This window comes from Palaemon carinicauda, chromosome 15, assembly GCF_036898095.1.
Source record: "Palaemon carinicauda isolate YSFRI2023 chromosome 15, ASM3689809v2, whole genome shotgun sequence".
In the NCBI taxonomy this organism is placed as follows: domain Eukaryota; kingdom Metazoa; phylum Arthropoda; class Malacostraca; order Decapoda; family Palaemonidae; genus Palaemon; species Palaemon carinicauda.
In genome coordinates, this window is record NC_090739.1 from 54,108,691 (window position 1) to 54,126,517 (window position 17,827).

The window sequence follows — 17,827 nt, forward strand, 5'->3', positions numbered from 1 at the left end:
GAATCGAACTTCCCTGGTCTATTCACACTGCAGGCCATCTGAGGAAGGTCTCGCAGGCGGTCTCGGGGGAAACGAGTTCTTTGAAGTCTCAAGGATCCCATAAACTGCTGCAGTTTACTTTTTCGAGGCAAAGGCACTTTTACAAGGTCAGAGATGCCAACCCTTCGCCTCTGACACTGGATCCCCTCACAGCAAGGCTTACACCTGGCTGCTCTGCAGATAGACACTCTCCCCTTCCAGTCTCCTTCACCGCCACAGAAGCTTCGACAGTGGAAGCAGCGTCAATGTCTCTTCTAGAGGCACTATCCTGGTTTGACACATGGTCTGGCACAGTGGGCTACCTTGCAAGTCACGAGGACCTTTCAAACCAAAATTCCATGCAGTCCCTGCAGGAAGTCCTGGCTGCTGGGGCCAAGACAATGGACTTTCTAACTGCTACGGCTGCAACGATGTGGGGCAACTGGATTCTCAAAAGGTGGGAATCAGTAGTCTCCAGACTGCATAGGAGCATCGGTAAATCCAAGAAATCAAATCTGATTTGAGGAACTCTGATCTTCTACAACCTCTCCTCTTCTCTAGACAAGCAGTCTCCTCTACCTTAGAGACTTGGAGGAAGGAGACGCAGGACACCGCAATGCAAAAGGCTGCTTCCTTTCGTCCAATGCAATAGCAGCCAACTCCACAACCCAAGGCAACAATCGCAACTCCACTGACAGCCAAGAACCTCAGCTGCCCTGCTTTTACACCCAAACCTATGGGCAGAGAAAAGTCGGCTCCTTCTAAGACTAAAGGCAGAGGGAGGAACCCTAGACAGAATTAGGTTCACGACTCCCCCCTCACAGTGCGTAGGCGGGTGCCTGCAGGGGAGTTGGAGGAGGTGAAAAGCTATGCAATGGACCATAAGGGTGCTTCGTTGGGGATACCATTCCCTTCATAGACTCTCCTCCTCCTCTAATTCCTCCCCCGATCTCGTCCTCCTAGGTCCCTCGGGATCCTGGGAAACAGCAAGCCCTAGCTCGGGAGATACAGAGCATGCTTCTAAAAGACACCATTCAAGAGGTCTCCAACGCTTCCCCGGGGTTTTTCATTCGCCTCTTTCTGGTAGAGAAAACCTCGGGAGGTTGGAGACCAGTGATAGATCTTTCAACTCTGAACCAGTTCGTGAAGCAGACTCCATTCAAAATGGAGACAGCGGCCTCCGTTACCCAAGCGGTACGTCCAGGAGACTTCATGGCATCTATAGACAAGAGATGCATATTTCCAAGTGCCAATCCATCGCACATCTCGGAAATTCCTACGCTTCCTGGCTCAGGGTCGAATCTTCGAGTTCAAAGTCCTGTGCTTCGGCCTCTCGACCGCCCCACAGGTCTTTATGAAGATCTTCGAACTTGTATCTTCGTGGGCGCACAAACATGGAATTCGTCTGCTCAGATATCTGGACGATTGGCTACTCCTGGCCTCGTCCAAGGAGCTAGCTCTGGATCATCTGAGAAGACTTCTGAATCTTTGCAAGGATCTGGGGATCCTTGTAAATGCAGAGAAGTCTTGCTTAACTCCGACCCAAGTCTTAAACTATCTGGGTATGTCCATCAACACCCAGGCAAGGAGAGTGTTTCCGTCGGAAGACAGGCTTCGGAGACTGGATCAGTCCATCGCCCATCTCTTGTCTCCGCTACCACCTTCAGCCAAGTCGTGGCAGTGTCTTCTGGGCTATCTTGCCTATCTGGAAAAACTGGTTCCAGGATGGAGATCGAGAATGAGAAGTCTCCAATGGCATCTGAAGACCCATTGGTCTCAAAAGTCAGATTCCCCATTCTTGGTAGTGGAGGTTCCAAGTCTGGTGCTACAAGATCTTCATTGGTGGTCGACCAGAGAGAACACCCAAAAGGGCATTCCCCTCCAAAACCCGAGTCCGAAGTTAAAACTCTTTTCGGACGCGTCGCTACGGGGATGGGGTTCCCACCTAGGCCTCAAATTAGCATCAGGAGTTTGGTCTTGGATAGAGAAGTCTTTCCATATAAACCACCTAGAATTATTAGCTGCCTGGAAAGGCCTAAAATTCTTTGTAGAAGATCTACACGGACGAGAGGTGGTTCTGATGAGCGACAACTCCACAGCCGTCTCGTACATCAACAAGCAAAGGGGTACTCTGGCAAGAGACCTCTGTCTGTTAGCAGTCCAGATCTGCCAGTGGGCAGAAAGCCACAACATTTCTCTTTCAGCCAGGTTTATTCCGGGCTGGAGAAACATCGTGGCGGATCAGCTGAGCAGGTATCACCAAGTGCTGAGTGGAGAATGGTCTTTGGATCCTCAAGTAGCTTTGTGGGTTTTACACACAATAGATCTGTTCGCCACCTCTCTGAATGCGAAACTTCCCCGCTACGGGTCCCCAGTTCCAGACCATCAGGCAGCGATCCAGGACGCCCTACAACACTCCTGGGACAACCTGGATGCTTATGCCTTCCCTCCCTTTTGCCTGCTCAGAAGGGTGATCAACAAACTCAGGATCTTACGGAACTACAAACTAACTCTCATAGCTCTGGCTTGGCCAAGCAGAGAGTGGTACGCAGATCTTCTTTCCCTGCTGGTTCAAGTGCCAAGGTTCCTGCCTCCAGAACTCCGTCTGTTGACACAGCCACACAGTGGTATCCCCCACGGGAAAATCCACTTCCTGAAACTTCACGCCTGGAGGCTCTCCAGTCTCTCCTCAAAAGCAGAGGCTTTTCAGGAAAGGTGGCTGAACACATGTCCAGGCACCTGTGCCAATCTTCCACAAACCTCTACCAAGCAAAATGGAGTGTGTTTGCAGCTTGGTGTAGAGGGCAAGACGTGTCCCCACTTGATCCCTCTCTTCCTTTAGTTGCAGACTTCCAAGTTTACCTCAGGGAGGAGAAACTCCTTTCAGTCTCTGCAATTAAGGGCTATCGTTCAGCCTTAAGCCTCATTTGCAGACTGAGAGGAGTTGACCTTTCCACCTCAGAAGATATCACCTTGTTGATTCGAGGTTTTGAGATCTTGCCTCCCAGTGGAGATTAGACCACCACCTTGGGACGTGTCCCTGGTCTTACGTTCCTTAAAGGGACCTCCATATGAGCCCTTAAATAGGGCCTCTGATTTCTTCCTTACCCTTAAGACCGTCTTCCTAGTAGCTCTGGCCTCGGCAAAAAGGGTTAGTGAACTTCACGGTCTATCCTACGAAGTCTCCCATACTAGAGGATGGGGGGAAGTCTCCCTCAACTTCGTGCCAAGCTTTGTGGCCAAAACCCAGAATCCTTCATCGGCCGATGAGAGGTTTAGAGAATTTTAATTTTCCAGCCTCAATAGGGCAACTCAGAATACTGACCAATTGCTACTGTGCCCGGTCAGGGCGCTAAGGAAATACCTGAAGCGCACCAGACCTTTCAGACCACGCCTCCGTCATCTCTTCCTCAATACCAACAAGGTTAAGAAGAGAATCTCTCGCAACACCGTCTCTTTCTGGCTCAAGAAAGTTATTGCGAGAGCCATTCACGGAGACCCAGAGACAGCTCAACCCAAAGCCCATCAAGTTAGGGGAGGGGCTGCCTCGCTTGGGTTTAAGAAGAATTTCTCAGTCTCCCAAGTCTTAAGAGCTGGAGTCTGGAAGCGCCAATCTACATTCACCTCTCACTATTTATCAGATGTGACACATAGGTCTCTAAACACCTTTTCTATAGGACCTATTGTGGCAGGTCAGCAGGTGCTGTAACTACCTTTGCGCTCTTTCAGGGGACAGTAGCCATTGATCGAGGATTCTGAGTTACACTAGGTTTTAGAAGAACATCCATCTATCTTCTGCTACTTTCTTCTTCCTCCCATCTGGGTATCCTAGTCTGTGACCAGTTTCGGCTGGACTCATCAATGGAAATAAGGTATGAAACTCTTCTGACTCCTATCACAGGGTATAAGTTATACTCGTAGTCACGAGGGTTCCCCTTTTCAAGGTCAGGGGAACCCTTTGTATGAAAGGGTCCTGGTATTGCTCCCGACCCTCTTCATGCTGAAACTTTGGTTTCTACGTATTTACAAACCTTCAGTCATGCTGGATTCTGGGGATCTACAAAGAAAGTTAATGGGAGATTGTTCATTAATAGAGTCTAGTCTGAGGACTATCTTCTCTAGGAATAGAGAACCCTTCGTCCACCCTGACCTCAAGACTAAGTCTCCTATAGTAAAGAATGAGGGTTTGTATTTAGTGTAGGAACAAATGACAAACTTATAACAGAGTTTGTATTTTTACTAACATACAAACCCGAATTCTTTACTCAAATCTTCCCTCCGTCACCGCCCCCTAATATAGTCCTAGCTAGAATCCGATTGAAGGTACTCAGTAGCTACCGGCCGGCAGTCCCCCACCCCCAACAGGGGGATAACTACCAGCCCGGTTGTTAACGACCTTGTTAAGGTTTTTCTGCCGTATTTTCCAGCTCGTGCTAGAATATCTCCTATAGTAAAGAATTCGGGTTTGTATGTTAGGAAAAATACAAACTCTGTTATAAGTTTGTCATTTCTGCTGGAAGTCTGTTCCAGGTATTTGCTATTTTGTATGTAAAGAAATTACCACATTGGTGTTGTATCTTTTCAATTCCAGTTTGTATCCTTTACCTCTGTACTGATTTGTGCTAAGCATGAATAGATTGTTGTAATCTACATTCGTTATTCATTTAAGAATTTTGAATGCCTCTATTAGCTGTCCCCTTAGTCATAGAGTTTGTAGATCAAATAAGTTCAAACGCTCCATCCTCCGTCTATATCCAGATTGCCTTAGTGTTGGAAGTAATTTGGTAGCTCTACCTTGTAGTGCTTCTAGTCTATCTATATCCTTCTGAATACCTGGTGCCCAGAATTGGACCCCGTATTCTAGATGGAGTCTTACTGGTGATGTGTACAGCTGAACTACAGTCTTTTTTCTGTATTAGAATTGACTCTTTATGTAACATATCAGTTTTTGTGCTTTATTTTCAGCTTTTTATGCTGTTTACTAATAATAATGCTGAGATCTTCCTCCTGTTCCACACTTTCTATTTCATTACCCAGCAGTGAGTATTCTGTTTCTGGGTTACTACAACCTATGTGCATAACTTTGCATTTCCCACAGTTAAAAGGCATTTGCCATTTTCCAGACCATTCCCTAACTTAATTAGATCCTCTTTTAAGGCTTCTACATCTTCTGAGTTTGCAGCATTTATGCCCAGTTTAGTATCATCAGCAAATTTGGCTCTTCTACTAGCTGGTTTGTCAATGATGCCTAGTGTTCTGGTTTTAACCATCAATTATTTATGAGGGACTTTGTTGAAAGTCTAAGTATATGATGTCCATATTCGGCTTTTGTCATAAATGCTGAATATGTTGTGCAAAAATTCCAACAGATTTGCCACACAGGATCTCTTTAGTCTAAAACCATGTTGTCTGTCTATCAGAGATTGTTTTTTCTTTATGTTCAACTATTGAATATACTATAATTGATTCAAAGATTTTGCAAGGCACTGAAGTTAGACACACAGGTCTGGAGTTGGCAGGTTCTTTTGGTCCCTTCTTGTAGATTTGAGCAACATTGTCTAGTTTTCATCCTTGTGGTACCTTGCTTTCGATGGCTGTCTTTCAGAACATTTTGTAAAAGTGTGGGGTTATCTCTTCTAGTTCTATAATCTCTCTTGGATGACTATCATCTGGACCTGGCTCCTCAGACTTACTGAGACCCTTTTTCATTTTGACATCATCCATTGTAAAGGTGATTCTATCTAGTGGTTGTGACCCTTCATATTTGATAGCTGGATCGGGGAGTGTTGTTGATTCTTCCCTAGTGAATATTGTTGTGAAATATGCTTTCATTAGTTCGGCTTTTTCCAAATCATGTGTTATAAGATTACCCTCCTAGTCTCCTAATGGTCTAATGCTGTTTTTGATTGGCTTTCTACTGTGTACTTATAAAAGAATTATCTCGGGGTTTTCTTTACCAGCTGAAGTCACACTGTTTTTCCTTATTGATCTTGGCATTTCTAACTAGTTAACTACATTTTTGCTTAACTTTTTTTGCCTGGAAATTTCATGAATAGAAGGCTGTGGACCCATTTATTTATGCTTCCTGTCTCTGCTTCTTATTGCATTTGCTATTTCTCTGTTGAACCATTCAGGTTGTGGAGTTCCATTGGGTAAAATTTTTCAATGGGGTATATATTTCACCTTTTTTTTTTTTTTAAATATTTTTACAAAGGAGACCTGTTGTGTATCTATGTTCCCTGTTTCGTTGTATTCTAAGTTCTTTGTGTATTCCTTCAGTTTTATCCAGCTGAAGTCTAGCTTTTTTATAATTTTCCTTTCTTTTAGATGAGGAATATTTTCCTGGAACCTAACTATTCTTTGGTCACTTTTACCAATATTTTAACCTACTGAGACACTGGATACTAAATATTCTTTTGTGGTTAGCACAATATCTAGTACAGTGGTACCTCTACATACGAATTTAATTCGTTCCACAACCTACTTCGGATGTAGAAAATGTTCGGATGTAGAAACGAATTTTCCCATAAGAATACATGGTAATTCATTTAATTCGTTCCTCAGCCTAAAAACCCATAATAAATCCTTAATAAATGGTTACACATAATTACACATAACAATACTATAACTGCATAATATGAAAGAAGCATGTAAAAAAGATAATTATAAAGAAATAATGAATAAAAAATGTGTTTCATTGCCACTTTACCTTAGAGACAGGCCAACGCAGGTGTAGGATTTGCTACGCCAAGAGGAGACGGACGATCGGCGAGAAGGTAGACATGGTGTTAACATGTTCTTTAAATAAATACTCTCTCTCTCTCTCTCTCTCTCTCTCTCTCTCTCTCTCTCTCTCTCTCTCTCTCTCTCTCTCTCTCTCTCTTGTTCTTCTTCTTCACTGTTAGTGTTAGAGACGTCTATTAATTTTTTTTCTGAGAGAGAGAGAGAGAGAGAGAGAGAGATTAAACAAAAATGTGTTGTGTACATATGATTTTTAACAGCGTTAACGAGTTGAAAGATAGTTAAATGTAACTAAAAAAACAATATCAGCGAATCTGAATTCCTTTATTAACTAAAACAAATATTGATACACACACACTCGTGTGCGTATGCGCAAACACACACACACGCACGAGGAGACACGATCGGCGAGGAGGTAGAGATGGTTACTGCGATAACATACCGTAGCTTAAACTACGGAAATTTTAATCTAACTTAGCTTATTTATTTTTTTTTAATTTTTATATTTCAGATTTTTTAATTTATTTTTTCTTTTGATTTTTTATTTTCATCACTTTCAGTGACGAGTTACGGTATGTTATCGCAGTCACCATCTCTACCTCCTCCCCGACCGTCTCTCTTATTGCGTAGCAATTCTTGCACCTGTGTGTGTGTGTTTGTGCATACGCACACGAGTGTGTTTGTATCAATATTTGTTTTAGTTAATAAAGGAATTCAGATTAGCTGTTATTACTTTCTTAGTTTCATTTAATTGTTTTTCAACTCGTTGACGCTGTTAAAAATCATATGTACTCTAAACACATTTTTGTTTAATCTCTCTCTCTCTCTCTCTCTCTCTCTCTCTCTCTCTCGGAAAAAAAAATAATAGACGTAAACGTATCTAACACTATAACAGCGAAGAAGAACGAGAGAGAGAGAGAGAGAGATTTTATTTAAAGAACATGTTAATGCTATGTTTAGAGAGAAACAGAAAAAGAGAAGTCTTATTTAAAAGAGCTTGTTAATGCTATCTTGGTTTTCTTTGCTTCACTTTTTTCTTTCTTTCTGTTCATCACGCTGGCCCTTCTCACAAATGATCGTTGCCAACAATCTCTTTGTCCTTTATCCCTATCAACAAAAGGCGTTCTATCTCTTCCAGGGTATTGCTGCGATGTCTTGTAATAATGGTGATCCCCTTCGATGGTTATTTGCTTTAATGGCTGCCTTCAGCTTGATGATCCTCGAGATCATAGGCCTATTCCGGCCATATTGTTTAGTCATACAGTATCACTCACATGCACACTGCTCTCATGTTTTTCTATAATTTCTTGCTTCAATTCTAATGAAAGAATTGCCTTCTTCCTGTACTGAAACTTAGCTTCTTAGGCACCATGATTATAGGTAAAATCAAAGAGGAAATGTGAGAAAAGGAAGAAAATAAGCACTGTTAATAACAGACCAAACAGAGGACAACCACACGATACACACAAGAACAAAGAACTGAGCACTCGACGCTCAATGGCGTAATGTTTACTTCTTGTGTCAAAATAAAATTCGGGTGTAGAGTAAAAAATTTGCTCGAATTTTACTTCGGATGTTGGAAAATTCGGATGTAGAGGTTCCACTGTATGCTGTTACCCCTAGTTGGTTTATCGACCCACTGATGGAGTAATTCATTGTTGACAAATTCTAGTAGCGTATGTCCCTCTGTATAGAATTCATAGTGTCCCAGTTTTAAACATAAGACTTACCTGGCAGAAATTTCAAAACTCGCGCCAATCGCCGATTGAATAGTCAGGTGTATCACCTGTGCGCCCTAGCGAGGTACCTTGGAACTATTCCATGTTTCTTCATATCTTCCCTGCCGGCTCACACGGCAACATCGCTGGATTTTTCACTCGCTGTATCCTGTATAATTGCAGTCATCTTGGTGATGTACAATTTACTATTGGCTTTCGCTAGTTTGTTTTTATTTAACTGAGAGTAGTGTTGGGTTATGATCGATATGTTCATAACTTGAAAGGGGTAGGATTAGGAGTTTTTTCCACCTACTGAAAAAATAACGAACCTACTTTTAAAAACATAATGGCGGTTGGTAAATACTCCGCCACCCTATGACGTCACAATCATATGACGTAATCTACGCAATTACTACGTAGTAGGACTTGCATTTCCATTTCTTTTTCGATGCAGTGAATGGAAGTAAAACTCTTCTTACAAACTAAAAATAGTTAAGTTTTTATATAAAAGGAATATATTATTTTTAAGAATATATTTTTCCTATTAGTATTCTTTATTTAGATAATCATCGATCTATTTTCAGAGTTTAAATAAACTAGCATACTGTTAAAGTTACGCCTCGCAGTTCTCTGTCAATCGATACAGTATCACAATTACTTTGTATCGTTATTTATGAAAAGTATAATTCTACTTAAAGACCAAAGTATTTAAGTTCTTATAATATAAAAGGATTATAATTATTTTTTAAGAATATATTTGTCCTATTAGTATACTTTATTTAGAGAATCATCGATCTATTTTCATAGTTCAAATAAAACTAGCGTACAGTTAAAGCTACGCTACGTTGTTCTCAGACAATCAATACAGTCTCACAAATTGTTTTCGATATTGGGATTTCTAATATTAATCAAAGAACCTATCAAATTCTCATTCAAGCCCTTGGCGGATTAATATCTCTCACAGCGGGCAGGTCTAATTAATATTTTGCATTTAGTGTACTTTCTTTTTACAAGGTAAAAGGCTTATATGTCCTTCCTTTGGTCTTATGTGAAAGAATATTAAAAAGTGCAATTTTCAGTACTAATTAGTGCAGTGAAGGGTGCGTCTGCTCGAACCTATCGTTATCCTAGCCTTAGACCTCTCCCAATCTCCCCAACCCCTGGGAGAAGGAATGTCGATCTGCGAAAGGAAACGAGAGGCGTTAGCGCTCAAGCAGACGTCCCCTCCAGCATTCCTGTTGTCGCTCCCCAGGACGCTCGCCCTCGCCGTTGGTAAGGCGAGGTAAAAGTGTTATCTTCACAGTCGGTTGACTCAGCTCAGAGACAGAGCTGGCGTCTTACATATTTCACTTCCTTCTAAACAAATAGCTAGCGTCAAGAAGGACGCCGAGCGTTAAGGAATGGACTACATCACGCCTAGCGTTGAGTAGCTGGAAGTCATGACACGTAACACCGAGCGTGACGTCATTAACTTCCAGCAGGAAGTCATTGGACGACAAGCGTGACGTCATCGAGCCTCCAGCGTGACTTCATCAAGCTTTCTGTAGAACGTCGAGCTTCTTGTACGATGTCGAGTGTCCAACAGGACGTCGAACGTCCAGCACTACTAACGAGGCTGTAAGAGTTTGACACGATGTTTGGAACTGAGTGCAACTTCTTTGTTTCTCTTGTTGGATGAGCGAATGTTCTAGAAGCGAACGTCATAGTTCCGAGCGTCTGAATCGCGAGAGTCACATGGCGCCGAATGTCAAGCAGTTAAACAAGACGTTGAGCGTCAAGCAGTTACGTGACGTGGAGCGTCTAGCAGTTGGACATGATGCTGAGTTTCAAGCATAGTTTCGAGTGTCTAAATCGCGAGCGTTTAGTCCCGATCGTCTCTGTTCTGAGAGTCACGTGGCGCCGAGCGTCAAGCAGTTGCATGACGTCTAGCGTCCAGCAGTTGGATTTAACGCAAGCAGTTAGACGCGACGTCGGGCATCAGGACTCGGATGTCGTTATTACACCAGTCGAGCTGAACGTCGAGATCGCGAATGTCTTAGTTCCGATCGTAATGACCGCGAGCGTCTAGCGTTGGAACATAGTTATACCAGGCGATATAACTGAAAATATACAGAGAAAAAATATTATCTGGAAGAATTATTTTCACACCAAGGCCCTCCTGTACAGACTCTTGGTGTCTAATGGAGGGCGAGAAATAAACCCCTAAAAGTAAGTAATGATCTTGGACCCATTGAGGCCAGAATTATAGGACCTTAAGGAGTTAACTCCTATGAAACAAGTTTCTACCTCAGTTAGAGACTTGTAGGAAGAAGGGAACGATGATCTCCTTTCCTTTATTTATCTTTTAGAGGAATTCTCGTAGGAAAAGATCCTAGGTTCCTTCATCCTTCAGTTGACATATAGAAACTCATGAGAGTTTTTTCTGAAGAGTTTCCGAATTATTTTGCTCCTGCTGCTCTTCCCGCCTAAAGTGTTTTCACTAAGGAAGGTGTCAAAGGAGTTTATGTTTACTAAGATGGTGCTGTCTTGATCATCTAATAGAACTGGATGCAATCCAAATATTCCAGGATAACAAGGGTTGGAGGTCTAGCCACGTTAAGGGTCGAGGACCTTCTGGCAGCCCCACAGAGACTTTTCCAGCCCCCTGGGTGGATCGCTGAGTCTCTCAAGGAATGCAGGTCAATGAGGCATATAAAACCTATGAAGCCAGCTTCCTTATCAGGTATGCCAGGTTAGCAAGGGTGGAGGTCTAGCCACGTTAAGGTCGAGGACCTTGTGGCAGCCCCACAGAGACTTTTACAGCCCCCTGACTGGATCGCTGAGCCTCTTAAGGAATGCAGGCAATAAGGCAGGATAACTTGGAATCAGAAGTCAGAATTGAGGTACGCACCCCCTTTTTTCTTTCTCTCTTCTCCCTCAAGAGTTGGTCAAAGACACAGGTTTTGGTGTCTTAATCAGCAAGAAAGTTTTTGCATACTTTTTCTCTAAACCGCACAGACAACAGTAGGAGCCAGACTTAATTACTTCTGGCAAGCCTGGGAGAGGAGAGGAGCAGACCTTTGGTCCGTGCTATTACTAAAGGATGGATGCGAAATCTTTTTCCTAGTGAAACCTCTTTTATTAAGTTACTCCGATAGACCTCTCTGCCAAATTCTGAGAGGAGCCAAAGAGCAGACTATGCAACATCAAATAAAAGAGCAGACTATGCAACATCAAATGTCTCTCTTTTGGGAGAGGGAGGCTATTATCTGGTCCTGCATGTAACTGCTCTCAACGCCTTCGTTCAGAAGTCAGTGTTCTCCATGGAGACATCAAAATCAGTCCTTACAGCAGTAGGAAAGGTCCACTGGATGGTCTCTTTAGACCTCCAGGATGCTTACTTCCACATCCTCATCCTTCCGAACTTCAAGCAATTCCTGAAGGTTCGTGTATAGGAGGAAGTTGTCCAGTTTTGGGGCTCTTTGTTTCGGCCTAAGCACTACCCTTCAAATAGGTGGTGCATCTCCTAGGACCTGTCTTTCTTCTCTCCCTAGACCCGGGGAGAAGGAATGTCGAACGTTCTAACCATAGACCTCTTCCAAAGAATGTCAACCTTAGACCTCTTCCAAAGAATGTCAACCTTAGACCTCTTCCAAAGAATGTCAACCTTAGACCTCTTCCAAGCTCCCCAATCCCCTGGGGGAAGGAATATCGAACGACAAAAAGACACCAGAGGCTTTAGCTCCTGAGCAGACGCCTCCTTGAGCATACCTTTTGACGCTTTCTAGGGTGCTCACCTTCATCATAGGAAAGGTGAGGGAAAAGTTTTTTCGTCATCTTCGGATAACGCAGCGCCCAGATGAAGCTGGCATCAAGCTTCCAGACCTCTGAAGAGGTGGACACGGTCAATCAGCGTCCTATCATGACACCGCAAGCTTCTGGTTGTAGGCTTTAGAGCAGTCCTGAGCGTTTTTCATTCTACCGAAGAAAGCTCTACTGCCAAACATCCTATAAGGACGTCAGCGACTGTCAAGAAATGTCCAACTCACCCAGTTGCAGGACAGTTGTCTGAGCCTGGCTTGACCTAGGTTCAAGCTCCTCCAACTCCATCAGTCTGGTTCTCGTCCTCTGGACACTCTGCGCGCTCTTTAAACGGCGTATAAAGCGAGCTTGTTGGTAGATGTGACGTCTCCTGTACGACAACAAGTGGACCCTAATTTTAATATGCTGGAAGATATACAACAGAACCTCTCTTCGCTCGTGCAAGTTTATCAGCCTGCGGACAACAAGAGAGTAGCAGGCCTGGACCCTGAGCGTCAGGTAACTTCACACCTGGACACCAAGCGTCGTAAGGCTTCTAGTCGAGAGGTTCTTGACGACGAACGTCTTTACAACTCCACTGTTAAATGGCATGTTTCATCGCTTTAACCAAAGGAGTCAAGCAGCCAGACGTGATGTCGAAGTGTCCAGCTAATGTGACGTCGAACGTCCTGCTTTAACGTGACGTCGAGCGCCAAGCGTGACGCGACGTCGAACAGCTCGTGATATGGACGTGTACGCTTTCCACCGTTCAAATTCATTACTAAGACAAAAGTTTGGGTCACACAAAGGGACCAGATTGACTCTAGTGGCCCACTTTTGGCTCTCAAGAGAGTGGTTCACAGAGGTTCTGAAATGGAGGGTAAACACTCCAAGAAGCTTTTCATTAAGAGTAGTTCTACTCAAACAACCCCACTTGTCATGAAAGTAAGTCATTAATTTCTTTAATTTTAATGTGTTAGTTTTACTAGTTCTTGAGCGTGCGCAGCTCAACATTACCGCTTGCCAGTACATACGAGCTTGATGGTTCTATTTTCCTGCGAACGAAGCGAGCCAGTGGCAGAACAAGAACCATTATATTTAGTGTTGCTAATGTTAACGTAATTATCGTAACATTGCTAATGTTGGCATAACATTGCTAATGTTAACGTAACATTGCTAATGTTAACGTAACATTGCTAATGTTAACGTAACATTGCTAATGTTAGCGTAACATTGCTAATGTTAACGTAACATTGCTAATGTTAGCATGCGCAGCTCAACATTACCGTTTGCCAGTAGACGCTCCCCAACTTACGAACGAGTTACGTTCCGAACGATCGTTCGTAAGTTCAAACTGTTCGTAAGTTGCTTCAGTGCCATATTTTGTATTATAATTTATGTTTAAGGCATATGCAGTACTGTATAAGTATATTGAAGGTTTATATAAGTATGTTTAAGTATGTTTAAGGCTTGTATAAGTAACCTGTATTGGTTTGTACTGAAAAAAACATTTAATAAAATGGAGAGAAGACGTACAGTACTGTACTACGTATGTTAGAGAGAGAGAGAGAGAGAGAGAGAGAGAGAGAGAGAGAGAGAGAGGTTAGTTTACTGAATTGTTTTATTTCAATTTTGACCGACGGAATCATTCTTTGTAGAGTATACGTCACGTATATTGTGACGTCATGTATTTGGCGGAAGAGCGCTGACAAACCGAATGATTTCCTTTCATTATGTTGCCGAGTAATCTTATTACAGAATTCTCATAATCGAAACACCGAGTAACGATATTAAGTGTTTTAGTGGTCTGTATCATTAGTTATGAGATTAGTAGCCTACAACTTACCGTAAAGTTAAGAAAAAAAAAAAGTCTGATGTTATATTTCTTCTGGCGGAAGGCGAGAGGCAAATCAAGTGATTTTCTTCCGATCCGTTACTATTCCCATAATCGAAACATCGAATAAGGATATAAAGAATTTTTTAATATTTTCAAAGAAATATGAAGACTTAACTGCATTAAAAATCAAAATACGGAGAGAGAGAGAGAGAGAGAGAGAGAGAGAGAGAGAGAGAGGGGGGGGGTTGCGTATTCCGTTTATAACTAATAATAAGGTCTATCAACGAACTGTATGGAAAATGTGATACCCTATAATATATTAGCGCTGTTGTAATATTCACTATGAAGAGATTTCGAATATCAAGAAAATTATATAAATCAGTGTTATTCGTACTATATGTGCGCATAATCGTAATACTGCAGCGTCACCTTGAGATCAGCTGATCTCCCAACCAAAAGTAAATCAAAAGTAATTGTTGATTATTGAAATGCTCAAGAAATTAAAAAAAAAAATATGAACGTGCTTTAATAAACCACAATTAAACACAATAATGTCTAATGAAATATGAAGGCTTAATATTGAACGAAAAATTGAATACTGTATGAAGCTTTAGAATTAACTACCCGTATGCGATTGACAGAGCGATCACACACACACACACACAGAAAGAGCTACAATGATTTCGCATGATACCTAATAATAAGAACTGTAGGGAAACTGATTTTCTGTAACATATTGGCGCTGATGTAATATTCATCTTGAAGATATTTCTAATATGTTAAGAAATAAAAAAAAAAAATGCCAAAAGTCTGATGACGTTATATTTCTTCTGACGGAAGGCGAGAGGCAAATCAAGTGGTTTTCTTCCGATCCGTTACTATTCCCTTAATTGAAACATCGAATAAGGATATAAAATTTTTTTTAATAATTTTCAAAGAAATGTGAAGATTTAACTGCATTAAAAATCAAAATACGGAGAGAGAGAGAGAGAGAGAGAGAGAGAGAGAGAGAGAGAGAGAATTTAACTTGAAATGAAATCTACGGATGTTTACGAACATGTTTGGACTTCCTTCAATTTGTGTTCGTATGTACCGTTGTTCGTAACTCGAATGTTCGTAAGTAGGGGAGCATCTGTACTTGTGAGTGAAGTGAGCCCGAATTGGAACAAGACCCATTATAAACATTTTAACAGAAAATATATGTTTTTCTTTAGTAAATAACATGATTTAACCGGCTTTCACCTTAATTTTAACCACAACAACAACAACAACCAGTTTGGGTACTTGAAGTTAGTCGAACTGGTTGTTCTCTTTGTTTGCGGTTGAAATGAAGATCAAATTAAGTTAAGTCACGATATTTACTACAGGAAAACATATATTTTTCTGTCTGATATGATAATTTGTAATACAGTAAAACTTTACTGCTCTATTATAAGATTTCATGTGGTGATATGTAGGGTTTGGAACGAATTAGGCAATTTGCATGTGAAATATGACTCATAACACCAAGAAATCACTTGAGAGAGAGAGAGAGAGCCTTATTTTCCTTATTCTATGCTTGGGTTCCCCCAGGTCTCTCAGTGTGACGCACCTCGTATATCCACCAGAGAGTTGCTAATGCATTATCTGGTGTATTTTGCATCTAACATTTTTGGGTGGTCTGGGATGCATCTTGGGTATTTATCGAGCTTATTCTTAAACACATCTACGCTCACTCCTGATATGTTTCTTAGATAAGCTGGCAGTGCATTAAGTAGTCGCTGCATTATCGATGCTGGTGCGTAGTGGATTAATGTCTTGTGCGCCTTCCTTAGTTTTCTTGGTATAGTTTTGGGCACTATTAAGCTACCTCGGCTTGCTCTTTCTGATATTTTTAGCTCCATGATGTTTTCAGTAATTCCTTCGATTTGCTTCCGTGCTTGTGTTATCATGTAACGTTCTCGTCTCCTTTCTAGAAAGTACAATTTAAAAATTGCAATCTTTCCCAGTAGTCAAGGTCCTTAACTTCTTCTATTCTAGCAGTAAAGGACCTTTGTACACTCCTATTTGTGCAATATCATTTTGTTAGTGTGGGTACCATATCACATTGTAGTACTCAAGTGTACTACGTACATAAGTTTTGTAAAGCATAATCGTGTGTTCAGCTTTTCTTGTTTTAAAGTGTCTGAATAGCATTCCCATTTTTGCTTTACATTTAGTCAACAGTGTTGCCATTTGGTCACTGCATAACATATTCCTGTTTAACATTATACCAAGGTCTTTAATTGCTTCCTTGTTTGTGATTGTCTCATTTTTAGGTCCCCTGTATGCGTATGCCATTCCATAATTTATTGATTCGCATTTATCAGAGTTAAATACCATCCTATTTATCTCTGCCCATTCATATATTTTGTTTAGATCTCTTTGTAATGAGTTTCTATCTTCATCACAAGTAATTTCTCTACTTATTTTTGTGTCATCTGCGAAACTTCTCACTACAGAACATTACAGTCCATGTCTGAGATCTTAATAACAATCAGCAGTGCCCGTACCCTGTGGCACGCCAGATATTACCTGAGCTTCATCTGATTTCTTGTCATTTGCAACCACTATCTTTTATGTTTTGCAGAAATTCTTTTACCCATTTTCCTATCTTTCCCACAATATTATGCTTTCTCATTTTTTCTCTAATATATTATGGTCTACTTATTAAAGGCTTTTGCAAAATCTATCTTTTTCATTTATCATATTTTTGTTTATGTTTTCATAGTGTGCTATCAGTTGGGTTTGTGTACTTTTTCTGGGCATAAAACCGTGTTGACCTATATTAGATAAAATATTTTTAACCAAATGATTCATTATTTTTTTTTTATTACCCTTTCATACATTTTCATGATATGTGATTTTAGACTAACAGGTTTAAAATTGCTTGCTTCTAGTTTTGATCCACTTTTGAAAATAGGGGATAAGCTAATATATGTTTAACATATATCTCGCTCATATCTACACTTTGTCTTAACAGTATTGCAAGCGGCTTTGCAATATTGTGTGCAGTTTTTTTTTAACAAAATCGTTGGAACTCCTTCTGGTTCGGCCACCGGTCCATTTTTTATGTTGCGTATAGCCTGCACAATATCTGTTTCATTAAAATCTATATCTGTTAGATATTCAACATTTTTTTCTCTCATTTCTGTTTCATTATTCTCATTCGCAATTCTTGGCGTGAATTCACTCTTGTATTTTTCTGCTATGTTGCATATTTCCTTTTTTTATTCGTTAACCCTCCTTCATTTCTTAGAGTTCTTATATCTAATCTCTCTTTATTCATGTTTTTTGCATAGGAGTATAGACTTAGGGTTTTTTTTTTATATTTTGAAGTGTGCTTTCTTCTAAGTCCCTTTTTCATTTTCTTTCGATTGTATAATCGTTTGTTCTGCATTTCTATCTTTTTATTTCCATCATTTTCCATACATTTTTTTCTTTTGCAAGATTTTTCTTCCACTTTTTTATTTTCTGAAATAAGATCCTGTCTCTTGGTATGCATGTCTGATGTTTATTTTTTTCGATTATTTTAATACTCTCTCTCTCTCTCTCTCTCTCTCTCTCTCTCTCTCTCTCTCTCTCTCTCTCTCTCTCTCTCTCTCTCTCTCTCTCTTTTTTTTTGGTTGTTGACACCTCGTTAAATTTTTCCCAGCTGTATGTCAACTTACACAGATTTCTCTCCTATTTTAAAGAACTACAGGTTTGTATTGTT

At 41.0% G+C, this 17,827-nt stretch overlaps 1 protein-coding gene across 1 annotated transcript in view; it reads left to right on the plus strand.

The window, feature by feature from the left end:
- Positions 1 to 17,827, plus strand: part of Jarid2 (Jumonji, AT rich interactive domain 2) — a 336,896-nt gene that overhangs the window by 75,009 nt on the left and 244,060 nt on the right. The gene's annotated exons all lie outside the window — the stretch shown is intronic.